The sequence below is a fragment of the Lynx canadensis genome, chromosome D2 (assembly GCF_007474595.2).
Source record: "Lynx canadensis isolate LIC74 chromosome D2, mLynCan4.pri.v2, whole genome shotgun sequence".
Lineage (NCBI taxonomy): Eukaryota > Metazoa > Chordata > Mammalia > Carnivora > Felidae > Lynx > Lynx canadensis.
Window position 1 is genome coordinate 29,581,407 of NC_044313.2, and position 27,355 is coordinate 29,608,761.

Sequence of the window (27,355 nt, forward strand, 5' to 3'; positions counted from 1 at the left end):
TGGATGGGTTGGTGGAAAGATCTAGATTGCTGAATTTGCAGTTTGTTGAGAGTTCAGATAATGGACTGTTAGGTATTGCCTGAACCTAATGGAAAGCCACGGGATTTTATTAATGAGAGTATCATTCTTATATTAGGCATTTGGAGGAATTATTCTACCACCCGTGTGGAAAATGGATAGTGTTCAAGATTAGGGGAACAGGAGACCAGAACAATGAGACTATTACAGTTGTCTGGGGAAAAAAATGATCAGGGCTAAGGATAGTGGAGCTGAAGAAGGGAGAGGCTCGAGTTATTAAGGAGATAGAATTGAAAGGTGTTGGTGACTAAGTGTGTAAGCGTGATTTTGTGTATGTGGACAAGACGGAGTGGAGATCAGATAAGAGTGATGAGTATGGGATGAGTTTCAGGTTTCCAGGTGGTTCCAGATTGCTACTTTACTAGTTTGTCTTTATTTGGATGCAAGTTCAAAGATGTCCTGGAATTATTAGGTTTACAGTTTAATTCAGTGAAAAACAACAAGTAAAAGATACCATAATTTAGTGGCTAAAGACAGACAGATCACTTTGGAATTGAGTGCAGCTTTCATTCTAATACTCTTAACAACTGTTTTAAAAATTATTAGCATTAATTAGAATCTAAGTCTTATTTTCTCTTTAACCAGGAGATGGATCTGGAAATGAAAAATCTTGCTCTGGGCTGGTCATCAGGGCAATAACAGACCGTGAAACAAAGAGGACTTAAAATCTAGTTCTTTCCTTAGGTCAGAAGGCCACACAGGATCCAACCCGGCTCTGAAGTTCTTCATTTGTTCACAGCCTTCATGCATCACTTCTGGTATTGTGTGCACATTTAAGAGAAAGGGAGCCAAAATCAGACCAATCTTAGCAAGGAGAATTTCAGCAGTCACGTTAGGAATATGCAGAGGACCATGGTCTGCCCTCAGATGCACACCCAGAATTTCCATTGACGTCAATACTTACAACTCACATGTATCCAAGGGCAGGATCTGGCCCTTAGAAATTAAATTAAATAATTCCCTGTGTGGGACGCCAGAAAGTATCATAGATCTGCTGAGGGGGACAGACTACTAACCATGAAAGGGAAGTTTTTCTGCGGTAATGTCAACACTGATGGATTAAGATGGCACAAGGATGCAAAATATGGCCCCTTTCCATTATTGTTTAAGTTTACAAACATTTATGATTTGCAAATGTGTTTTTAAGAGTACACACGATTTTTCAAATACCAGTGCATGGCTCTAGTTTTCATCCTTTGCCTGTTATATGCTTTTAAATGCAGTGAAAATAAAATTCTAAACCCTAACCTTCCAAAATCATTCTCATTCTGCAATTTTAGACTTGGAATAATACAGAGAAAACCAAACATTCTCCAAACTAGTGATACATACATTTCATCCATAGGTGGCTGTGTTTTTCTCAATGAAGATGTCTAGAGTTTGGGAATTGCTAGGAGTCTTTTGGATTCAACAAATGGGAAAATGATTCTTTGCATGATCTTATTTGGGAGTTGGATGGAGTTTGAACTCTTGTCAATCCTCAGAAGGAGAGAAATGGTTCTCTTTTTTGTGTGTAGTAGTAAATAGAAAGGAGTCTTCATTTTGTGACAGAGTCACAAGATGTGGAAAACATTTGTTCTTTGAGTGAAAGATGAGATAAGGACAATTTATTTGCTGTAAGAAATCCAATTCAAATATATACAGAAGTCATCATCATTTAAACTCTTTCGATTAAAGTACTCTTGTGTATTACCATATGTGGATTATTTCATGCTGATTAATAATACTTCCTTCTTTCTAAATCTGCAGTTCAATGAAAGAAACATTATGTGGCTTCTTTGGGCTAGTCTGAGGGCTGGCACTCTGGGCTGGAAACTGATTCCCAGCTATTCAGGTACTCAGCCTTTGCTGATAGAAGCAGACGTACTACACTGTGCACGGAAGACGGAGTGTGTAAGATCTGAAATAGACAACATTCTGGGAAGGAATAAACTGGGAGAGAAAAAGTTCACATTTGTCTGCTGTTTTGGAAAGGCCTCAAGTAGCCCTGATCATTTGTGGTGCACTTTGAGTGTGGTTTTGCCTGGTCACAGAGGTGTGGGTGGGACAATGACAGTATTCCAGACAGAGCAATAAGCCTAAAAAAGGAATTAGATGAGTGCTTGCTATGGATACTGAGGAGTGATGAGATGTCTGGTATGGCTAGAACATAGAATGCTGTGGGTAGTAGTAGCGGAGATAAAAAAGTTGGGAGCAACCTTTGGCCCTTGAATGCCAAACTGAGAAATTGGGATTTTGCTCTGAAAGCACTTCTCATTTCTTAGTGTTCTTGTCTAATCTCAGTCCATATCAGGATAAAATTCCAGTCATTTCTCTTCATAAAAATAGCTTCACAGATATTATCTCTAAGCCTCTTATACTCATATCCAGTTTTTATTTTTCATTTCCTATCAATGTTTTTAATAAATATCGCTTCTTGCTCATTTAGGAAAGTTTTAATATTGAATAAATAGATTTGTGTACCAGTATTACCGATATCTTAGAAGGAATTCAAGGTGGAAAAGGATAATGTGAAAATCGTTGGGTGAGAAAAAGAGACACATGAAGAAAAAAACAGTGTTCAGATCCTATCTTTTTATTGTAGTTTCCTGTTGCTTAGAAATGAGGTAGACAGCTAGTCCTGGCCTGGCCAGCTGAGGTGCTGGGAAGTAATCTTGGGTCTCTGCATTAGCCCCAGCACATGGACTTGGACAAATCACTCCATATCACTGGACCTCACATTCCTTATTTTGAAAATAGGAGTTGATCTGTATAAACTCCAGGTTTCCTTCCTCTTTCATGATTTAATATTGAGCATTCATGGCTGAACTTAGCAAGAGAAACCTCCTCTTGGATTTTTCTTTGCTGCTGCTGGGCAGTGAGGCACACTAGCATACATTCTGGATATACTTACAGATTCTTGCATTTGGCTTGCTTTGCAGGCCAAGTGAGGGGGTGGTAGAGGAGAGGAGAATAAGCAGTGCTAGAGGTAGAATAGTTGGTGGTCAAGATATACTTTGAGCTGGAGGTGTGAAGGATATAGACCAGGAGAGGGAGAACTACAAAATAAGCAATGCTGATCTTTCTCACTGCTCAGTTTGTTACTTTTTATGTACCTTCTGTGTGTTGGGCAGCACTGACTAAGGGACCAATTGGTTCATTGACTTGTTTTTCAGCTCCTACTCTGTTAACTTCTTCAGATATAATCACACTGATTTTGCTAGCATAAATTTATAAGAGGTGCAATCTCTGGTCTTACCAGGTTTTCTTATTTTTGCTTTTGTTTCTGCTTTTTAGAATATTGTCCCTTAAGGAATACAATTCAAATCATTTGCCTCCTTCAAATCAATTTCTAACCAGTGGAGCCAACCTGCCCAGCAAAAATGGTTCCCCAGGGAGACTCAGAGTTGGCTTGTTTGCAGAAATATCTAACTTTAAAAATAACTCTCTGAGTATAAGGGGAAACCCATGCCCTGAGAAAATTTGGATCCTTGTGTGAGGGCTTTTGACCTACCTGGGAGCTAATGTGCACCAAGTGGTTTCTTAGTGAAAGGGGTCAATACATATTTGCTAGAAAAAAAACCATTTTACATCTTAATTTTCTCAAGCATTTTCTTTAGGAGGAAAAAAGCCTGAAATCATTGTCATTGCCCTTAGTTCTCTGGAATTGAAAATATGGACTTCAGTGCCCTTAAATGCACTGGTTACCAAGAAAAGCAAATGTTTCTCTGTGGCATTCTGTTGACATTCTGGGAACATTATTCTGCCTAGCATTTATTTCAGGATGGGGAGGAATGGAGTTTTATGGTCCTCTCTGCAAAGGGCACAAGCCAAACAAACCTCGGACTTTCTGACCTGGCTGTGAACAGCAGACTTTTTCCAATAGCTGTACCTTCTGTTTCAGATTGAAAATGGGGTGACTAGGCCTGAAATGACTCTTGGGAGAAAATCTTGAGCACTTACTTAAAAAAAAAAGCCTTTTGCACATTCCCATACAGTTTTGCAGGCCTTTAATTTATTTAGACTTGCAAAAGAATAATGCCTTCTAGCTCACAGGCATTTTCAGCTTTTTGCAAAATTCTCACGTCTTTGCCATTTGTTCTTTTTTCTTAAAGACATTTTCTTATCCATTATTGACACCAAAAACGTATTTGTTGGAGGAAAAGGGTCCCTCCCAACAAACACCTCTTTCCACGCAGAAATGAATGCCCAGATGGTTGGAAAGGATGGAGAACTCTCCACTGCCCTCTGGAGTACCTACAGTGCACCCTAGAATAGTGTTGTCTGGCCTGAGGAAGAAAAGACCTTGACTGCTGGTTAGTAGTCTCTGTGCCCTGGATCTGTCTTCGCAGTCTTGTCCTTCTGTTTGTCTTTTACTCTGTGAACCTATACTGTCCATCATATATGAGGCCTTTGTGAGTTTCTGTTCTAGGTTTATTTAAATCTAAGACTTCTGATCTGTTCTCATCCCCTTTAACCTTCAAGCTTAGGCAGGCGATCTGGGGTATCATGTCATAATAAAACTAGAGGTGAAAAACATGAAAGTCCACTGTAAATTGTGAAATACTATTTAAATGTAAGATATCTTAGAAAAAGTGAAATGGAGGATTAAAAAAGTTTTTTCCTAGACATGTTATTTACCTTAGGTACTTGGAAATGTCCTATTTTTCACAGTTGCTTCTGCTTCAAAAGTTTTTGGAAATAATGATCTTGAGGTTATCTCAAGGAAAGTTCACACTTTCCTTTTGAGCAGAAATCCACTTAAATAATCTTAGAAAGATGGATACTTTTTTTCATCAAAGTCTGTAGACTTGAAGAATTCATATCTCTTTTTGGCAGTCTTTGCCAGTGTTTCTTATCCCTTGAGATATGAATTTGGATTTTCAGCATAAAGATCTCCTATAACTGAAGGTGGTTCCTTTTGTTCTGTTACAATGGAAACAGAACAGGCATTCACCATTATTAATGTAGTATTCCTTTAAATTCTTGAAGGCTCAGCTTCTCTGGATGAAATGTACCTGGTTTCTTTTGATTTTCGATATAGTGACTATTTCCAAAACTTAATTTTTCTACATGTCTTCTTACTTTTCTAACTCTTGTTTTAGTTGTAGAGCCGTAAATTAGAGATCTCTAATTAAAGGCATGCTCAGTGCTGGAAGATAAAATTGTCTGTCTGTTATTCTCTTCTTTTTATGTGTTTTTATAGATAGCAATTACATATTAGAGTTTTTTGTTTGTTTGTTTTGTTTGCTTTTTGCTACCAAATGACATAATGTAATTTTTGACATTCAGATATTTTTGTATCTTGCATGTTAAGGCCTTAGTTTAGGACCTGGGCAAATATGAACTTTGAGGTTCCTACAAAATAGGGTGGAAGTAATGACATACCTAATGGTGCTTATGCTCCCTGTAAATTTGTTTTTTCATTCATTCAACAAATAATGTGTATCTAGTATGAACCCAGAAATTTAGCAGTAAACAAAGGTGACAAAATCTCTGCCCTCCTGGAACCAAAAGTCTGGTCAAGAATTTTTCACCCCCCAAAGCTTTCAGTTGAAGTTCATATGGCCTGAGAATGTGGCTGAGACTGGCTATGTAAGGTGGGTGATATCAAGTTACCTGCTTAGGTATAACACAGAGTATAACACAGAATACCGGTGAATTTCTGAGGGAGCAATATCAGCCAACTGTGCAATATTCAGGGGTTTGACTGGAGAGTTCAGCCTTAGCAAAGACATTGAATAGGCTGTGCAGCAACTCTTTAGTTCTCAAAATGACAGACCCTGTCATTGTCTTTCATCTAAAGAGCTGTGGAGGAAGGATTAACCATGGCCTGTAGAGCCTAGGACCTCATGGAATAGGACTGGTATAATTTGAAAAGAGACATGTTTTAGTTCACTGTGTGGAAGGACTCTGCAATAAAGCTGTGTAAAAATGAATTAGTTTTAGAAAAGTGTGTCATCGTCATCATTATTTTTCACAGTAGAATAGTACTCTAGTACTACTTACTGAATAACTAATATGTCCAGATAGTGTACTAAGTAAGGGCTTTAAAGACATCATTTTTAATCTTCAAACCACCCTGTGAAGTCTCAATATCCCTATTTTACAGATAAGGAACCTAAGACTTAGAGAGTTTGTGAGTTCCCCATTTTGGATCTAGGCTAAGTGATAGATGATGTTGTAAAGAGATTGAAGCAGCAGTGGGAGGAGGTGGACCATTATTCATCTTTACATTGTACAATGTGAGTTTTAAATGCGAATGTAAGAGTATTTGACTTGTATGCAGAACCACAGAAATTTTATGATTTGTATTTTGTGGCTCACACATGCGTATGTATTTTGATCTTACCATGACAGTAGAAATGATGTGCAGTCCACTTCAACAGTTTTTACTTCACTCTTTGATAATGCACACATTCTACCAACATTCTCTACCTTTGGCTTACTGATGAATAAGGAAGAATCAAAAGGAAAAAGAACTATGGGTTGTTCTGTCTTTCCCTTTCTTTTTACGTCCTCATTTACATTGTAAGTAGTTGGATAATATGGGGAAGGAACATGAGTAAGAGGGTATGATAGGTTTCCTTGGCTGTTCCAGTTTCTTAGGATGCCACTGCATTTTTCCTGCATTCAAAGCAAGTTCTAGTTTGAATGAAAAGTGTGTCTTCTGAAGGCTCTTAGTGCCTCTGCTTACTCAATCATAGATGTAAAACATGCTTATTCTGGACTCACTTTGGTCTCCCTAAACTTACACATATTGTGGATCCGTCAGAATTCTGTGCTTGTAGAGATCACAAAGGCTGTCCATGAAAGAGGTGTCAGGGTGGGGTAGGGTAGGGATATGCATTTTGTGCATATTGCCTCTGTTCATGTGTGTATGCTGCATTGTCCCATGGACTTGACTTAATGAATACAAGTTAAAAGATACAATCATTTAGAATTTAAGATAGTGACATTTAAACTAAGCACAGAGGTCTTATGAGCACAGGGCTTTGAATGTAAGGTAAGCGTGTTATAGAAGCTGTGTAGTGAGCATCATGAAAGCTATATGCTAATGGAACAACAAGGAACTGTGGCAGATACGCATATTGTGTGCATCTCCTCTGCTCACACTCATGTTCCATTAGACTTCACTTATAGAACACAAGTTCAAAGATAAAATTATTAAGAATTGTAAGATGGCAACAATAGAGATTAAACCAAGGATAAGGCTCCTCTTCTGAGTGTGGGCCCTGTGTGATTGTATACATTGTATGCCTACAAAGCTGGTCCTGGCTTCTTCACTTACATTTCTGATGCCTGGGATAGGATAACTTAAAAGTTGAACTCAACTGGGCCTGTTGAATAGAGCGCCTACATATGGCCTCTTGTGGTGGTTGGGTACCAAGCAGTAGAGTACTTAGAGGGACCTTTCAGAGTACAAATATTCCAAAAGAACCTAAATGGCCTTTAATGACCTAATCTTGGGTATCACATAGTATCACTTCTGCCATACTGTACTGGTAGAAGCAGCCAAAAGACTACTGTGATTTAAGAGGAGAGGACATAGAGCCAACTTATTGATGGGAAGAGTGTCAAAAATCTTCTTAAAACTGCTTTAGTGATAAAGGTACTCAGATATTTTCATACTCTTCTTTTTCTTTCCTCTCCATTCTTATTTCTTCCCATCTAGTACTTTCTCATCTCCCTTTCTCCTCTTCCTTCTCCTCCTCCTCTTCCTTCTTTCTCTCTTTTTTAAACTCTCATTGCACCACACTTGTTCTTATTATTGAATAGAACAAAACATTTAGAGAGTTGTAGAATCATGAAAGTGGGTGAGAAACTAAGAGAGAGGAAGAGAGAAAGTGGGATTAGCACCATTCTCTCTATTTAGCTATGTGAATATATGGCAATATTTAAAAATTCCAGACACCTAGATTATCTCCATTCACTCCATCTCAGCACCACCTTCATTTTGAAGAAAGATCTGTGCTTATTATACACATTGTTATTTCTTTTTACTTATTTCTCATCTATTTGCCTTTGAATGTGAGCACTTCTACTAGCCCTGGTCTCATGTTCTCTGTACGTCATTTCCCTAGCAGCTCTGCTACATTTCTTGACTCTTCTAGAATTCAAGCAACATGACTTCAAATATCCCATAATCAGCATTATATAAAAGAGATAGAAACTTATTCCAAATAAACTGAAGCAAGATGTGGCTGAAAGAGGAATTTTGGCCTATAAATGTGAAAAAAAAATCTCATTGTATATTCTAAGAGAATGCATTTGGCAAGAGCATAGACTTCAGTGGAAACTGATAGAGCTGGTTTGTATAAAGCATCTTTAACCCATCTGCCACTTGAATGATGGCTTTTGACTCAGTCTCCTTATTTCAAAGGATACCAGTTGGGTATTGCCTTAAATCTCAAACAGCATTCATAAAGCAGCACTTTGATTTGCTAAGTGGAACTAAATCAGAAACATGTAGACTTGGCATCACTCAGATTTACAAAATGATTGAGCAGTGTCAGGATAACGCCAAGCAAAACAATTTGATGAACTCTAAACATTATTTTCTCATATAACTAAGAGCACTTGATTCCAGGCTGTCCATAGTCAATGCCAAAGATACCCTGACCCTGACAGAATCTGTGGCTTTAAGAAGGAAATGCATCATGGCATTTGTCCTCAAAGCCATTATTTCCCAAATGCTATAGACCTGGTTTATATTGTTTGCTAGAAAAGTAAGAAACAATGAAAGCATTTTATAAGTATTATTATTACTGTTTTTTGCCAATATAGTTCAAACTGGTGCATATTAAAGTAGTTTTCCACAAGGAACAATAGACTAAAAACTTAAAACCCAAATGAAATAATTCTATAATATGAAATTATCTTTTTCTTTTTAAAAGATAATTACAATGTCATGACCATACCATAGATTAGAACAGTGTAAAGAACCACTTTTCCCATAGATTAGAACAGTGTAAAGAATATGGGCTTTGAAGACAGACAGATCTGGGTTCAAATTGAGGTGAAATCATCACCACAATCAAAATAATGAATGCATCTGTATACCCCAAAAGTTTCCTCATGTCCCTTTGTAATACATTCTTTCTGCTTCACTCTGGCTTGCCCATCATTAGGCTACCACTGACCTATTTTCTGTCATTATACATCAGATTGCATTAAAATTTTTTTTATACAAATGGAATCATACAATATGTACTGTTTTTTGTTGGCTTCTTTTAATCAGCATAATTATTTTGAGATTCATCCATGTTGTTGCACATGTCAATAATTTATTCCTTTTTATTGCTGAATAATTGTTGTGTCACTATACCACAATTTGGTTATCCATTGACCTGTTGATGGACATCTTTTGTTTTTGTTTTTGTTTTTGTTTTTGTTTTTTTCAGTTTTTAACTATCACAAATACAACCAGTATTTATATTCTTGTGCAAATCTTTGTATGGATGTATCATTTAATTCTCTAGCAAGTGAATGTTTAACTTTTTAAGAAACTACCAAACTGGTTTTTTTATAGTGGTTGTAATCATTTTACTTTCCATTAGTATTGTATGGAAGTTTTAGTAGCTTTACATCTTTGTCAATACTTGGTATGATCAGTCTTTGTAATTTTAGCCATTTTAATAGAAAGACAGTGGTATCTAATTATGGTTTTAATTTTCATTTCCCTGATGAAAAATGATGTTAGCATCACTTCATGTGCTTATTTGTCAATAGTAAATGATCTTTGGAGAAGTAATATTTTGCCCATTTAAAAAATTGCTTTGTTCATTTGTAATTGAGCTTTGAGAGTTTTTCATATATTCTAGATAAAAGTGTTATCAGATATGTGATTTACAAATAGTTTCTCCTGGTCTGTGGCTTGTCTTTTCATTCTCCCAACAGTGTCTTTCAAAGAGCAGAAATTCTTAATTTTGATGAAATACAGTTTATCATTTTTTTCTTTTATGGGTCATGCTTTTGGTGTTGTTACATTATTCACACACAGAAAAACTTAAAAAAAAGTCTTTAGGGGTGCCTGGGTGGCTCAGTTGGTTAAGAGTCCAACTCTTTTTTTTTTTAATGTTTTTATTTACTTTTGAGAGAGAGAGAGAGAGAGAGCATGAACGGGGAAGGGGTCTACAGAAGGAGACACAGAATCTGAAGCAATTTCCAGGCTCTGTGCTGAGCTGTCAGCACACAGTCTGATGCAGGGCTTGAACTCACAAGCGGTGAGATCATTACCTGAGCCAAAGGTGGATGCTTAATCAACTGAGCCACCCAGTTGCCCCAAGCATCTGACTCTTGATTTTGGCTCAAGTCATGATCTCATGGCTCATGAGTTTGAGCCCTCCACTGGGCTGTGTGCTGACAGCTTGCTATTCTCTCTCTCCCTCTCTCTCTCCATTTCTCCCCAACTTGTGCCCTCTCTCAAAACAAATAAATAAACTTAAAAAAAAGTCTTTAAACATCTATCTCTAAATTGCTCTGGGCAATAGTCCTGAAAAACCTTGCTCTGTTCTTTCCCCCAAATCTCAATACCTAGATATGTAGACTCTGTTTCTCTACCTCTATCCCAGTTTTATTAATATCCCAATCTGATTTGTCTAAGTAGGCATAGTTTTTTTTCAGTTTATCAGATAAGAGGCTGTTACAGTTATAGTAGTTGCAGTAGCTATATAACCCTCTTTAGATGAGAATAAACATGGACAATGTAAACATTAGATGAGATGATACATGACAGCACTGAGTACTAAGCACTGAGTTCTATATGGCTATCATATACATCATTGCCATTTCATGCTGATTTAGCTAATCACTTTTCAGTGTCACTTGTAACTGTGAAGTTGAGTATTGGTACTATATGGATATAACTGTGGTATGCATGTAATTAAGTATATAAGAAGGAAGAAGAGAGGGAATAAAAAGGGTTTTTTTGTTTTTGTTTTTTTGCAATATAGTCTTAAATATAAGTTTTTTTTTTTTAACTGGAAAATCACTTGTTTTCCATAGATGTAGTAACTTCAAATATGAGATATCACCTAAACCAATAAGGATGTCCAAAAACTACAAAGTTATTTGAGAACTGAGACACCTAGCTCCCATGACTTGGTCCTAGTATTGCCCTGCAAGCCAGAATATTTGTTACTAACTTCTTTGGCCAGAAATAGGGGAAAAGGTCCTTTATGGCTTAAAAAATGTTATCTATCTATCTATCTATCTATCTATCTATCTATCTATCTATCTATTTTTGAGAGAGAGAGGGAGAGTGAAAGAGAGAGAGAGAGAGAGAGCGCGCGCAAGCTGGGGCTGGGCAGAGAGAGAGAGAAAGAGAGAGAGAGAATCCCAGGCAGACTGCAATTTCAGCACAGAGCCCAATGTGGGGCTTGAACTCAGGAACCGTGAGATCATGACCTGAGCTGAAATCAAGAGTCAGACTCTTAACTAACTGAGCCACCAAGGCGTCCCGTTTATGACTTTTTAAGGGAGATATTCTCAATTTTTCCATGAGATAGTCTTAAATTTTTAAAGGACTTTTGAAGTCCAGGTTGGTTCTAGAGCTTTCTTAACATGTATTTGGACATTTCCAGCTTCCTGTCTGGCCTTATGAATCCATCTGGAACCTGAAGATATCAGCATTAACTGAGTTCTGTGATCCTAGGTTTTGTTCTGAGCAAGTTTAGAAAGCACTCTTGGAGGAACACTGACGTCCTATGAGTTGGGAAGTATTCCCTCCTCCTCCATTTTCTGGAAGAGTTCATGAAGGATTGGTGTTATTTCTTCTTACATGCTTAATAGAATTCACCAGTAGAGTCATCTGGATCTGGTTTTGTCTTTGAGCAAAGATTTTAAATTACTAATTTAGTGTCTTTACTCATTATAGGTTCATTCAAATTTTCTATTTCTTTCTAAGGCAATTTTCGTCATTTGTGTCTTTCTAGGAATTTGTTCATTTCATCTACATTATTTAATTTATTGACATAAAATTGTTCATAATACTCCTTTATAATCTTTTAATTTCTGTAGATTCAGTGGTTATGTGCCCTTTTACATTCCTGATTTTGGTGCTCTGTCTTCTCATCTTTTTCCTTAGTGGGACTTGCTAAAAGTTTGGAAAAAAATTTTTTAACCTTTTCTGAGAAGCATTTTTTGGTTTTATTTATTTTTTTCTACTGCATTTTTATCTTCTACTTAATTGATTTACAGCGTAATATTTATTATTTCCTTTCCTCTCTTTGCTGTGAATTGAGTTTACTCTTCGCTTCCTAGGTTCTAAAGGTGGGAGCTCGGGTTATTAATTTGAGATTTTTTTTTTCTAGCAGAGACATTTGAGGTTATAAATTCCCCTCTAAATATTGCTTAGCTGAAAATGGATAAATTTATTACTGGCTATTTTTTATTTCAGAAGTTTTTTTTAAAATTTTTTTAATGTTTATTTTTGAGAGAGAGAAAGAGAGAGAGAGAGAGAGAGAGAGAGAGAGAGAGAGAGAGAGAATGAGAATGAACAGAGGAGGGACAGAGTGAAAGGGAGACACAGAATCCGAAGCAGGCTCCAGGCTCTGAGCTGTCAGCATAGAGCCTGACATGGGGCTTGAACTCGTGGACCACGAGATCATGACCTGAGCTGAAGTCAAATGCTTAACCAACTGAGCCACCCGGGTGGCCCTTTATTTCAGAAGTTTTTAATCTTGGTTTGGCAGAGACTATCCAGATATTTGTTTGGACATTGGGTTGAATATTTACTGCCCTATCAAAACTACAGTCTTTAGGGGCATATACACCGTTGCTGGGAATTTTGTTTTGTCCTAAACATTTGTCCTTCAGAGAAAGTCTTACAAAACCATTTCCCCAGCTGCCTGCCTACCTATTCTCTTTGTGCTCTGCATTTGTGATCTTCTGTGACTTCTCTTTTACCAGTTCAGTTGTTTTCCATGACCACTTGAAGCTGAAGAGAGGAGAGGATGCAAGGGATAGAGTATTCCAAATGATGAAAGGAACTGGAAGTTAGAAGGTTTGAATTTTGTTCCCACTTTACTGCTCATCAGAGTCAGACATATATTTTGGATGAATTGGGGTGATGTGATTTCAGAAATGTCAGGAAGGCATTCTTCATGCCTTCATTCTTCTTCCCATGTACCTTTGTCTAGTTGATGTTCACTCTTTACTCCTTGGCTTAGATATTTCTTCTAGAATTCTCTGACCCTTTGCACTTGGTTAGACCTTCCCTCTTATAACACTGTGTCTTAACTCTATCATAGCAAACCACACTTTAGTCTAACTACTTGTTTATTTATCTGTTCTTCCGTGTTTTCTGAGGGTAGGGCCCATCAATTTGGTTCATATCATATATAGTACCTAGCAATATTGGGTACTCATGTGTAATTTTAAAAATCAATTTCTGAAATTTAACAGTTATAGCTTTATTTATTTGTATGTTTTTTACTCATGAATTTACTTTTCAGATCCTTTCCAGAAAGCAGGCTTTGTTGGGAGGGTGCTTGGGATAATTTGGGAGGCAGTACTAAAGGAGAACCAGGAACAGAAAAGGGCAAAAAAAAAAAAAAGCTCTATTTGCCTGTGAACTTAACATGGTTTATTGGAATTCTTGTTTTTTGATGAACTTGTAACATTTTTATGTTACCTTGAATGATGAAATGGAAAGCAATTGTGTCTAATTTGCTTATCTCACAAAATTGAGCTGGTGATCTTGTTGTACCTGAGAGAAATATGTTCAAATTTAGAATGATTTAATAAACTGAGAAAAGGGGAAGATATAAAAAGAAGGAAATTTTAGTTTGGGGTAATTACTTCAGAGGACAAGTAGGTAGTGATGATGTCATGTCTTAAGAATAGTATTAATGTCTATAATATGGTTTAAGCATGAGAATAACAGTTAAAAAGGGTAACTAGACTTGATAAAGTTTACAAGGAAATTTTCTAGAGCTATAATTCTATACCTTAAGCCTAGAATTACTGTATTTTTATGTATATGGAAGACTTGACACAATTGTTTTTTTTCTTGACTTAAAAATAATTTTAAGTAAGAAATTCTGGTAATAAAGAATAACACTTCACATCTGTATGTCATCCTAAATTTCTTTTGGTTGATAAGGTATATTTAAGAAAAATAACACCCTGGGGCACCTGGGTGGCTCAGTTGGTTAAGTGTTTGACTTCAGCTCAAGTCATAATCTCATGGCTCGTGGGTTCGAGCCCCACGTTGGGCTCTGTGCTGAATGCTTGCTCAGAGCCTGGAGCCTGCTTTGGATTCTGTGGTCTCCTTCTCTCTCTGCCCCTCCCCTGCTTGCACTCTGTCTCACTCTGTCTCTGAAAAATAAGTAAATGTAATTAAAAAAAATTAAAAAAAAAAGAAAAATAACACCTGTGCTTTGCTTTATAATCTGCAAAACATTTTTTTTTCTTTAAAGATTATGAAAGAATTTCATTCTATTGGAGAAAATTCTATGCTATGTACATATTTAATACATTATAAATGTATATAAAATATAAGGCCCCTCCTCCCCATGTTCTCTAACCCCACTTCCCTGGAATTGATACCATTAACAGCTGTATAAGCTTCCAGACCTTTTCTCTTCACATATGAACATATTTATGTGTGTGTATGTAACATTTATAGCAACATTATTTTAAAAAACAAAATTCAGGTGAGTAAATTTGAAGATCTAATTGGTTTTATTAAATGATTCAAGAATTGGCAGCATCCCATCTAGCAAGTAGAGGGGAGCTCCAAGAGTTGCACAAAATGAAAAATTTTTATAGAAATGAGGGTGGGGTAAGAAAGTTATTAGCAAATGAAAAGGATTGTTCCAGGCAAGGTCACTTTCCCTTAGAGGGGAAAGTAGGTGGTCAAATAACCTCATTGGCACTGATCAGAAAAATTCTGACTGACCTGTTAAGACTTACATTTCGGTGAGGGGGGGGTGGGTGCCTGGGTGGCTCAGTCAGTTAAGTGTCTGACTTTGGCTCAGGTCATGATCTTAGAGTTCATGGCTTCGAGCCCCACATTGGGCTCTGTACTGACAGCTCAGAGCCTGGATCTTGCTTCGGATTCTGTGTCTCCCTCTCTCTCTGCCCTTCCCCTGCTCGTGCTCTCTGTCTCTCAAAAATAAATATTTTTAAAAAATTAAAAAAAGACAAATTTCTGGAGGATGTTGAAACTGCAACTAGATTAGGTATTAAGCTGTGGTTTTATGACAGCCTAACTGATACCATTTTGGACCTGTGGTTTTCTTTTTAGCCAGTATAAATATGAAATATCTATATATAGGCACACATATATATACAACTTAGTTATTTTAATGCATATCCCGTACATATATTTTTATGAATTTATGATAGTATTTCTGATTGATAGTTTACTAGCAGTAGAATCGATGGAATAAAAAGTCACGTTTTAAATGTTACAGGCAAATTGCCTACCTAAAAGCTTTCTATTTCCTCCAACTGTGTTATAGGAGTATCCTTTTGCCCATATCCTTGCCAACATGGGTATTATTCGTCCCTTTAATTCTTGCCAAACTGAAAAGTGGTACCTTCCTCTTTAGTTTGCAGTGCCCTGATCCCCAGTGTGGTTGAGCAAATTGTATTTTTTCTGTGAATTACCTTTTAATTCCTTGCCATTTTTTCTGTGTGTGTTATTTATATTTTTCATCCTGATTTGTAGAAGTTTTTGAATTATTAGGGATATTAACATTTATCTTTTAACTTTGTTTATAGTGTGTCTTACAAAAGCTTCACTTGTGTTTTGTCAAATCTTCAAGATTTTCACATGTATTCTCATGCAATCTTTAAACCAAATCTATGAAGATAAAAATTACTATTATCGTTGTACAGATGAGCTAGCTGAGGTTCACAGAGCTTAAATTACTGGCCCAAGAAGGAAGAGATTCACATCTAAGCCTACATTGCTAGAAATAGCACACCATGATAAGGGAAACTAGAAAATAGGAGAATTGACTAAGGAGCCACAGAACTAAGAATGTTCCCTTCCAAACTGACTGTTCCTTATGGCTCAGCCATTGGTCAGTGGTCTTTAAGGAGACTGTGCCTAAAGCAGCAGTAACAGTTTGCAATGGACTCTAGGTGGTTCTGGTAATATGAGGTGTTTGTAACTCCTTTGGCTTAGCTTTGACACCCATTTCCCTTCCTCGCCTCTCCCTGCCAACTTTGTTTTATGGCTCTTGGCTTAGGTCTTGGATATTAATTTTGCTTATTTCATGACTGCTGGCTCTGACCATTGGCTATGCCTATGGACAGATTACTGGCTGTAATCTCAGTGGATCTCCCAGTTCCAGATTTAGGATTTTGGCTTTAGTTGAAGGCCATCGTGCTGATACTGGGCTCCTAGGCCTTTGTACCTGTGGATAACAGAGACATGGAGAGTTGGGGAAAATGCAGCAGAAAAAACTTTATTTAAAAATTCCTTCAAGGGGCACCTGAGTGTCTCAGTTGGTTAAGTATCTGACTTCAGCTCAGGTCATGATCTCACGGTTCCTGAGTTTGAGCCCCGCATCAGACTCTTTGCTGACAGCTCAGAGCCTGGAGCCTGCTTTGGATTCTGTGTGTGTGTGTGTGTGTGTGTGTGTCTCTCTCTTTGCCCTTCTCCCACTCACATTCTGTCTGTCTGTCTGTCTGTCTCTCTCAAAAATAAATAAACATAAAAAAGTAAAAGTAAAAATGCCCTCAAAATGTTTAATGAGAAAATTCAGCTACTACATACCAAATATCTGTGAGAAAGTAGGGGTAGGTTGGGAGGGTGGTACATTTCATTCTTTGACTGGAAAGAACAAGTTACAGGCAGTTTAATTATGCACAGAAAACATCCTGATAGGGATTTTGGTGGCCCATTCTCCTCTCCCCCTCCAAGACCACCACAAGCTTATTATAAGCATATATTGTCACTATCTCATACCTAACCATGGGGAAAAGCCAAAATTTTCTCTTGTACTTCTCAGCAGATGCAAGTTTCTATAGGTTAAAATTTTCAATTAACAAATGCTCCTATTAAAGCATTTCCATTTTTTTAAGATACCGTTTGCATACAATATCCCACTTAATCCTTACAACAACCCTATTTAAAGATAGGGAATGTGAGACACAGAGAGTTTAAGTAATTTGCCCAAGCTCACACAGTTAGGAAGTGGTATAGCAGGGGCATCCAGAGTCTATGCTCTTTACTGTCCTAACCACTAGGCTGTGCTGCTTCTCATGGGCATAAATAAGAGAGAGAGAGAATATTTTCTTTAACAGTAGCAAACACTTGTTTATTATATTCTGGGACATATACTACATGCTTTATATGTAAAATGTTACTTAATCTTTACCATAGTCCTTTGTGTGAGGCACTATTATCTTCTAGATGTAAAACCTGAAGTTTAGAGGGTAAAGTAACTTGCTCAAGGCTATATAATCAGTAATGGAAAGGCTATAATGATAAAAAACAAACAACAATAAAACCCAGTTACTTTTATTCTCCTAAGCATTGAATTTACAGGCCTACAGTTGTAAGTTCAAATACTGAAAGCAACTTGCAAGAAAGTCCTGAGAGAGTAACAGAATGGACACCTCACTTGAGGACTTGGTATGGAGGCAGTGTAGTGCAATGGACAGCATATTGGACTATCTGGGAGTCCAGACTAAGTCTATACCTGTCACCAACTCATTATGTGACCTTGTGTAAGATAGTTCCCTTCTGGGTTGAAGATTTATCTATAAAACTAATGCATAGGATTAGATAATCTCAAAATAACTTTATGATTCAAATGCTCATTGATTATTGTCACAGGTAGATTATATAGAAGAGATGTTAGATTATCTTGAGGTTTGGTTTTCCCCTGCTGTCTGGGTCTGGCGTTATTTTGTTTGTTTTGAATTATTTTCCAATGGATTGACTCTTTTGCTGTGGGGCAGGCAGCTTTCTTTCCTGCCCCAGTTCACTCCCATCATCACCGTCTGTGGTGTGCCACCCCTTCCTCTCAACATCTGGGTTTCTTTTTTGAAGGGCTCTCTGTGTAACTGTATTCTGTAAATCACTGCTCCAGTCCTCAGCCTTCTCTGAGTTCCTGGATTATTTGTCATGTGTACCTGTCACCAGATACTTAGTTTCCTTGAGTTCTTCTCTGTTGCCCATGTTGGCATTTTCTTTGTTTCTTTTTTTTCCCCCACTTTCAGAAACATCTTTATTGTTTGCGTCTTTAAACAGTTCTCTACATATATTTCAACATGGTTTGTACATCCATTCATTTTATTTTATTTTATTTTATTTTATTTTATTTTATTTTATTTTATTCTATTTTATTTTTTTCATGATAAGTGTACTCTTTAATCCCCATCACCTATTTCACCCATCTCTCTCTCACTTCCTCTCTGGTAACCATCAGTTTGTTCTCTATAGTTAAGAGTCTTTTTCACACACAACCACCACAAGGAGGATTACAAATTTATAACCAAAGGATCTCACAAAATAAGTAGGTGTTTCAACGTCTATTAAATTAAGTGAGATCCACTATAAATACTTCTAACAAAATAAACAGTGAATATTGAAAAAAAAGAGTCTGTTTCTTGGTTTGTCTGTCCCTCTTTTTTCCCCTTTGCTCATTTGTTTTCTTTCTTAAATTCCATGTATGAGTGAAATCATATGGTATTTGTCTTTCTCTGACTGACTTATTTAGCTTAGCATGAAACTCCTTAATTTGTCCATGTTGTTGCAAATGGCAAGATTTCATTTTTTTAGTAGCTGAGCAATATTCCACTATATATAATACCACATCTTCTTTATCCATTTATGTATCAGTGAACACTTGGCTGTTTCCATAATTTGGCTATTGTAAATAATACTGCTGTAAAAGTAGAAATGCATGTATCCCTTTGAATTAGTGTTTTTGTATTTTGGGGGTAAATAATAGTGCAAGTACTGGGTCTTCGGGTAGTTCTATTTTTAACTTTTTGAGAAACCTCCATACTGTTTTCCACAGTGGCTATACCAGTTTGCATTTCTACCACATGTTTGCATTTTCTGTAGAATTTTAACACTACTAGCTAAAACTTCTAAATTCACTGTTGACTTTAAACATAAGAATATATCTCCCAATATATGCCACAAGGACATTTATTTATGTCCATATTATCATTTTAGTATATCTTTTGTGCTCTATTTCTTATGCTTTACTATAGTTGTAGTAAGTGTCTTCTTTTTCTCTTAAGATGATCCTTATTTATTATCTGTAGGTTTTTTGTGGGGGAGTAGGTAAGGGACATACACTTTATTATTTTGGGGTATTTTTCTAATTTTGTTTTTGCTAGGCAGGAAAAATTTTTCCAACATGTTTTTGAGTTGGAATTTTTCTCATACAATTTCTCTAAGCTTTCATTTTTAGTATATCTGTGTGGGATTCTATATTGCTGTACATTTTAATATATATTAAAATATTTAAAGTGTTTGTGGTTATTATATTACTCTTCTTTGGGCCTCTTATGTCTCTACAACTAGACTGTAAGTTTTCTGAGGGCAGGACCATATCTGTAGCACCAGCTCCTGGCTTGGTACCTTTGTGTAGGAATGGTCCCTTTAGTGAAAACTCTTGTGAAAAGTTCCGTGCCCAAACTTACAACTTATAAGCTGGTCTTGCTTTTTGCACCCGGTTCTTTTTCCTCGTTGAAAATGACATATGAGTTTGTTGTTCCCAGCAAATAGTCTGCTAACATAGAGATGCTAATTTGTTTGGTGGACATATTAGTGTTTTCATTTAAAAAAAAGGCAGGGGTAGAAAGAGAAAAGAAACGTACTGCTGTCTATATTAATCTATATCATCACCAAAGTAAAGTAGTAGTAGATACTTGAAAACGTTTATGGTCATCAAGAGTCTACCCTTTCTTGCCAACAAGAGTGAAGAAGATCCATAAAAAGAATAGATGAAGTAGGACAATTTTGTAAGTTTAAAAGTGGGAAGGAATTTATTTTAACACACATGTATTTACACCTCTAGACGTCTGTGATCCTGAGAATGAAAAGTTCGCCACAGTTCCTCATGGTATAATGGAACACTTCAAGTTTGAAAAACTCTACTCTGAGTTTTTCCTGAGTAAGGAATTATGTGAGACTCCTGCTGTGGTTATTGTGTAGTTCTGGAACTGAACCTTTATTAGAGGTGTTGTTCATTGGTATTATACTGGGATTGGCAGACTGTGGCCCATGGGCCAAATATGGCCTGCTGTTTTTGAGCATGATTTTTGAGCAAAGAATGGTTTTTACATTTTAAATGTTCTTAAAAACCACAATAATAATATTTCATGACATATGAGATGTATTTGAAATCTAAATTTCATTATCCAATAATTGGAACAAAGCCATGTTCGTTCATTTATATATTGTCTATGGTTGTTTTTTTTTTGCTAGAATGGCAGAGTTGAGTATTTGTGACCCAACCCGCATGGCCCATAAAGCCTAAAATAAAATAGTTGCCAAGTTGCTATCTGGCCATTTGTAGAAAAAGTTTGCTTTATACTTTTGGTACAAGATAAGAGACCAAAAAAAAAAAAAAAAAAAAGTCAACTGGAGACAGAAATGAGGATAGAGGATAGAGGCAGAATTCCTTTCCTGCTACTTTTTTATTCCTTCCCTGACCCCTTCTATTCCCCAGTAAGCTCTATCACTTTTTCTCTTGCATATACTCCCCCACTGTTCCCCACCTCCACATTCACAGGGACATATATATTGTGAGAAAAAGAAAATGAAGGTCTTTCATTTTTATGACAGTTTAGTTTGTGGTTGCTCTTAATTTTTAAAATTGCATTTTTCTTTATTTTAATTCTGAAGTTTAGACCATCTGGGGAAGAAAACTGGGGACCTCAGTATGTATGCTCTCCATTTGGCAACAGCTAAAAGTAGTGCTAAGACCAGTCAAGAGGAGTGAGACTGAAAATGAAGCTTTGTTGGCCTGTATTGAGAAATTTGGGCCAGAACTGACAGTTGGAGCACCATTTTTGCCCATTGTGCTGGGAATCCTGTTTTGTTCCACTGTACAGAAAACCTTTAGGGGTTAAACTCCTACCATTCAATTTTTTTTTTTTTTTTTTTTTTGAGGAAACAACAACACAAAACTAGAGGTTCAATTTGGAGGGGAAGCTGAAACTGATTCAAACAAGATTTCATTAACTAATTTGGGGAGCATTTGGAGCTGTTCTGAGCTATACAATTACTTCTTTTCTCATCTCCACTGGCACTCTGAGAATCAGATCACCTGGGGAAAGCAGATTTAAAAAATTCCAGATGGTGTGTGCGATGCTCCAGCTGTGGAGAATCTCTCCCAGTCAGGCAATCTGCCTTTCTGCCGGAACCCTCTAAAACTGTGCTGCCCATTTGTCATGCTTCTCCAATTGCAGCCTTCTGGATAGCTTCTCTTTGCCTTGTCTGACTCTTCCTTTCCAGTTTTTATCATCCCCCTCCATGAGCTAATGTAGTAACATCTCTTCATTGGCTATAAATCCATAGAAGAACCCGATATAAAATATGGTTTTGTGAAGGATAATTGGAAAACATCTGTTTTTTACCCATAAGATTCAGTGTTCACTTGTCTCATATGACGACGTGACTGTTTGTGCATGTGTGAAAAAGAAAAGAAACAGGAAGAGGAGAGGGAAAGGCTAGCATGAGGGTGAGCAAGAACGATTTCATGCATGTGTTTTTGTAGCCAGCTGGACAAAATAAGTTCATCTCTATGTCAGCTTGATTAGAATCCTGGGTTAATGTTGAGAAAGGTTAGTCTCACTGACTTGAATGACCTTGATAGGGCTACCAAAGAACTGATTGCTTTTGGGTTGGCCCTGGCTATTGTTTTGATGATAAGTTTTGTCTGGAGTTGTTTCTAGCTTATGGTGGCAAGGCCTGAAAGCTTATAGGCATCTTTTGGTCTCCAGAGGGTTCAGGTGGATTTTCCTTAGAAGTTGAACACTATGGGGAGGTGAAGAAGCAGGTAACAGATGACACTCCATGCTGTTGCTACCTGCTGTTTTTGTTGTGTCTTTTTGTAGTGAGTATGCCTTTTCTAATCTGTAGAATATTAGGTGAGTAAACTTTGAAACCTTTCATTTTAGCTGTGTTAAGAGTCTATAATTGGATTCATGTAAGATGTATGGGTCATTTGAGTTATATTTTACTTGGTACTTGGTGCCTTTTGAAATCTAGGTGCCTTGGGGCGCCTGGGTGGCGCAGTCGGTTAAGCGTCCGACTTCAGCCAGGTCGCGATCTCGCGGTCCGTGAGTTCGAGCCCCGCGTCGGGCTCTGGGCTGATGGCTCAGAGCCTGGAGCCTGTTTCCGATTCTGTGTCTCCCTCTCTCTCTGCCCCCTCCCCCATTCATGCTCTGTCTCTCTCTGTCCCAAAATAAATAAACTTTGAAATCTAGGTGCCTTTTGGTAGGAACTAAAATTCCTCCCCCCCATATTGTTACTTTAAAATGTGAATAAAATTTATATGTCATAAAATTGCAAATATCTGAAGTGTACAGTTTGATTGCTTTTGATAAAAGTATGCATCTATGTAACCATCACCTTAAACATGATCTAGAACATTTCCATCATCCAGAAAGTCCCTTACAATAGGTCCCTTTCTGGTCCATCACATCTTGCAAAGCAACTACTGTTCAGATTTCTATCACCATAGATTATTTTGCCTGTTCTTAAACTTCATATATATTGTTTTGTGTCTAGCTTTTTAAGTTTAGCATAATGATTCCAGTGCTCATCTTAGTTATGTGTTATCAGTAGTTCATTAAAAATTTTTTTTTATTCTTTCCCATCTTGCAAGATGGTGGATGAAAAAGCCAAGAATCCTGATAGTAAGGAGAAGAAACTTGAAGCCAAGAAAGCTGATCCTGGTGGCAAGGTTAAGAAGGGTAATCTCAGGGCTAAAATGCCCAAGAAGGGGAGGCCCCATTCTAGCTGAAACTCTGACGTAGTCAGAGGAATTGGTGAATACTCCCCATCAGCTATATATTCCAAAAAGGCCATGTACAAGAGGAAGTATTCAGCAGCTAAATCTAGGGTTGAAAAGAAACAGAAGGAGAAGGTTCTTGCTATAGTCAAAAAACTAGTTGGTGGTGACAAGAATGGTGATACTTGAGTGGTTAAACTTTGCAGAATTCTAGGTATTTTCCTACTGAAGATGTGCCTCAAAAGCTATTGAGCCAAGCAAAAGACCTTTCAGCATGTGAGAAAACTGTGAGATAGCATCATTTCTGGGACCATTTTGATCATCCTCACTGGGTGCCACAGAGGCAAGAGGGTGATTTTCCTGAAGCAACTGAACAGTGGCTTGCTGTTTGTGACCAGATCTCTATGTCCCTTAGTTGAGTTCCTCTGCATAGAACACACCAATTTGTCGTTGCCACCTACACGAAAATTGATATCAGTAGTGCAAAAATCCCAAAACATCTCACTGGTGCTTATTACTTCAAGAATAAGAAGCTATGCAAACCCAGACACCAGGAAGGTGAGATCTTTGACACAGAGAAGGAGAAATATGAGATTACAGAGCAGTGCAAGGTTGACCAGAAAGCTGTGGATTCACAAATTCTGCCAAAAATCAAAGCTGTTTCTCAGCCTCAGAGCCACTTCCGCTCTGTGTTTTCTCTCACAAATGGAATGTATCCTCACAAATTGGTGTTCTGAATTTCTTACCAAGAACTTAATGAAATAACTGATCCATTTCAAAAAATAAATAATGAATGTAATTTAAAAATTCTGAGTTGTTTTTCATTGTATGACTATCCCACAATCTGTTTACATTTTCTCCTGTTAGTGAACTTCTAACTTTTAGTCAGTTTTACAGAGCAGAAAGTTTTAAATATGGTAAGTCCAGTTTATCAAAAAAAATTTTTATGGTCAGTGTTCTTGGTGTTCTATCTAAGAAATCTTTGTTAACTCTCAAGGACACAAAAATTTTCTTTCATGTTTTCTTCTAGACATTTTATGGTTTTGCTTTTACGTTGAGGTCTGTGGTCCATTTAACATTAATTAATTGTGTCAAGGAAAAAAAATAATTGTGTCAAGGAATATTAATATTCATTTTTTCATATGTTTATTCATTTATTCTGGCAACATTTGTTGAAAACACTGTCTTTTCCCCTTAATTAATACAGTTGAGTCTTTGGCATATTGGTCTGTAGGTTTCTTTTTTTTGTAATGTCCTTGTCAGATTTTGGTGTCAGGGTTAAGCTGGGTTATAAAAATAAAGTGGAAACATTCTTTTCCCTTTTATTTTCCGAGTTTGTGTAACATTGATATTAAGTCTTCCTTAAAGGTTGATAGAAATTTCTAGTGAACCCAGGTGGACATGGAGTTTTACTTATGCAAATTTTTATTATAATTTCTTTGATAGGTATAGGGCTATTCAGATTTTGTATTTCTTCATAAATTTTTAAGTCTTTTTTAAAAAAAGATTCTGCCCATTTTATTTAAGTTGTTGAGTTTATTACCATAAAGCTCTTTGTAGTATTACATTAGTATCCTTTTAATGTCTGTGGGATCTGTAGTGATGCCTCTCTCTTATTCTTGATATTGTTAACTTGTGATTTTCTTCTTTTTTTCTTTGTTATTGTTAGGTGCTTATTAATTTTATTAATACTTTAAAAAACTTTGGCTTTGTTAATTTTCTCTATTTGCTGATATATACTCTGATCTTTATTATTCCTTTCTTATGACTTACTTTGGATTTAATTTGCTCCTCTTTTTCTAGATTCTTAAGGTAGGAACTTAGATAATTGATATTAAATCTTTCTATTTTCTCTAATGTGTGAATTTAAAACTACATTCCTCCTTTAAGTATTATTTGGTTTGTGTTCCACAAATTTTGCTAAGTAATTTTTTAATTTGAAGTATTTTTAATTTCTCTAGTGATTTTTCCTTGACCATTGGCTGTTTAGAAAAGATTTAATTTCCCGATAATAGGAGATTTTCTAGATATCTCACTTTTTATTTCTAATTTTAGTTTTCCCTTCAGAGAATTCACTATGTAAGTTTTCAACCTCCTGGTTTTTAGATTTACAGTTAATAGTTTTCATCAAAATTGTCAAGTTTTGGGCTATTCTCTTCAAATATTTTATCTGCCCCAATCTCTAGGACTCAGTTATATGTTAGATCATTTCATACTGTCCTAAAGATCCTGAAGGCTCTATTAATTTTTTTTCAGTAATTTCTTTCTTCTCTTCTTTAAACTGGATTTAAAAAACATGCCTTTAAGTTTATTTCTTTTTCTTTTCCAGTTTTCCCTTAAGCCCTTGTAGTGAATTTTTTATTTCCATTCTAAAATTTCTTCTTGGTATCTCTCTCCTGTCTCTCTGTCTCTTCCTCTCTCCATTTCTCCACTAAGGTGCCTTATGTGTTATTAGTCATTAAAACTATATTGTCTTTTAATTCTCTATGTGTTTATAATAGGTGCTTTAAAGTCTTTGCTAATAGGTGCTAATAGGTGCATTAGAGTCTTTTGCTAAATCCAACATCTGGGCCATTTCTGATCTAGTTTCTATTAACTTATTTTAATTTTTGGTTGTTTATTTTTGACTATGGTGATATTTTAAATGAATACTGATATTGTGATTAAAAATAGTGTAGAGTGTCTGTATTCTGTTGTCTTTCTCTGAATGGTATTGATTTTTATTTTAATAGGCAGTTATTGGCTGGTCACCTTAAACTTTTGTAGACTTTGTTTTATGCTTTCTTCAGATCTGTGGAAAGTCCAGGATGTTTCTCAAGCTCCTCTAGCTTGTCAGGACTTAACTTTCAAACTCCATCTCCCTTGTGGATATTATTAAAACTCGATTTCATACTTTGTTAGGGTGGATATAGAGTAGGTCTTACACTAAAGCTTGGTCCTTACTCTAATGGTATGACCTTCTACTGTCTCAGCTGAATGCCTCGGATTTATCAAAGTATTAATAGGATCTCTCCACTCTGAAAGGGCCAAAAACTATGCTCTTTCCTCTAGCAGTGCTTGTTCTCTAATATCTCTGTTTTCCTCTCAACTCTATCATAACTGCTACCTGGTAAACTTCCATGGTCTTAACTCTGAACATATATAGCCATATATAGTCCTCAGGTACTTATACAGGACCTCCCACAAGGACTCCTGTAGCCTTCTCTGTACAGCCACCTTTTCTCTGTTGTCTTGCCTCATAGATTACAGCTACTTCAGCCAAGCTGAACTCTGATTTCTGCCTTCTCAGATCAGTGGGATCACCTCAACCAACTCAGGCTCTAGCTCTCTTCTTTGTAGTTGGGAAATTGTATCATTAGGGAGCTGGGTGATCATGGGATTCACCTCATGAGTTTCCTTTTTCTCAAGGATTATAGTCATGTGCCTGAAAAAGTTGCCTCACATGGTTTGTTCGGATTTGTAGTTATTTATTTCAGGAGGGCTGATTTAGTACCAGTTACTTCAACATAGTTGGAAGTGGAAATCCAAGTCTACCATTTTGCTATTTGCTTTCTATTTGTCCTGCCTTTTTCCCACTCCTTTTTTTCTCCTTTCATGTTTTCTTTTGGGTTAATAAAATTTTTTAATGTTTTGTTTTAATTATTTTAATGACTTTCTGGATATAACTTACATATTATTTTTAAGAAGTTGTACTAAAGATCACTAAAGATTGCAGTAAATATTGATCTTTAACTTGCCACGTTCTACTTAGAGTTAAAATAGTACCTTTTCCAATAAAAATTTTTATAACACTGTAATTCTACTTAGACCCCCCATCCTTTGTGATATTGTTTTATATATTTTATATCTATGAATATTATAATCCACACGATACAATATCATATGTTTTTCATTAAATAGTGAGTCATTTTTTATTGTGGTAAAAAACATACAAAATTTATCATCTTAAGTTATTTTTAAGTTTATAGTTTAGTAGTGTTAACTATATACAATCAGGTTTTTTTTCAAGAAATTAATATAACATGCAAAATATCATCTGTTAAGATTATCTACGTATTTACCACGTCCACTTCCCTTTATTTCTCTTTGTATGTATGAAGTTTCATCTAATGTCATTTCTCTTCAGCCAAAGAACTTTTCAAACTTGTGATTTTCTCAGGGAGAGAGGGAATGGCTTTAATCTTTTGCTAAGCCTATCTATTGAATTTTTTATTTCAGGTATTGCAGCGTTCATTTCTAGAGTTTTTGTTTGGTTCTTTTTCATAGTTTCTATTTTTCTGCTTAGATGTTCCATCTTATCATCCATTATGACCATCTTTTCCTCTAGACTTGATTGTATTTACAATAGCAACTTT

General features: G+C 36.4%; 1 pseudogene; it reads left to right on the plus strand.

Annotated features, from left to right (window-relative positions):
* Positions 1-22,874: 22,874 nt before the first annotated feature.
* Positions 22,875-23,737, plus strand: LOC115527651 (annotated as a pseudogene).
* Positions 23,738-27,355: the final 3,618 nt, after the last annotated feature.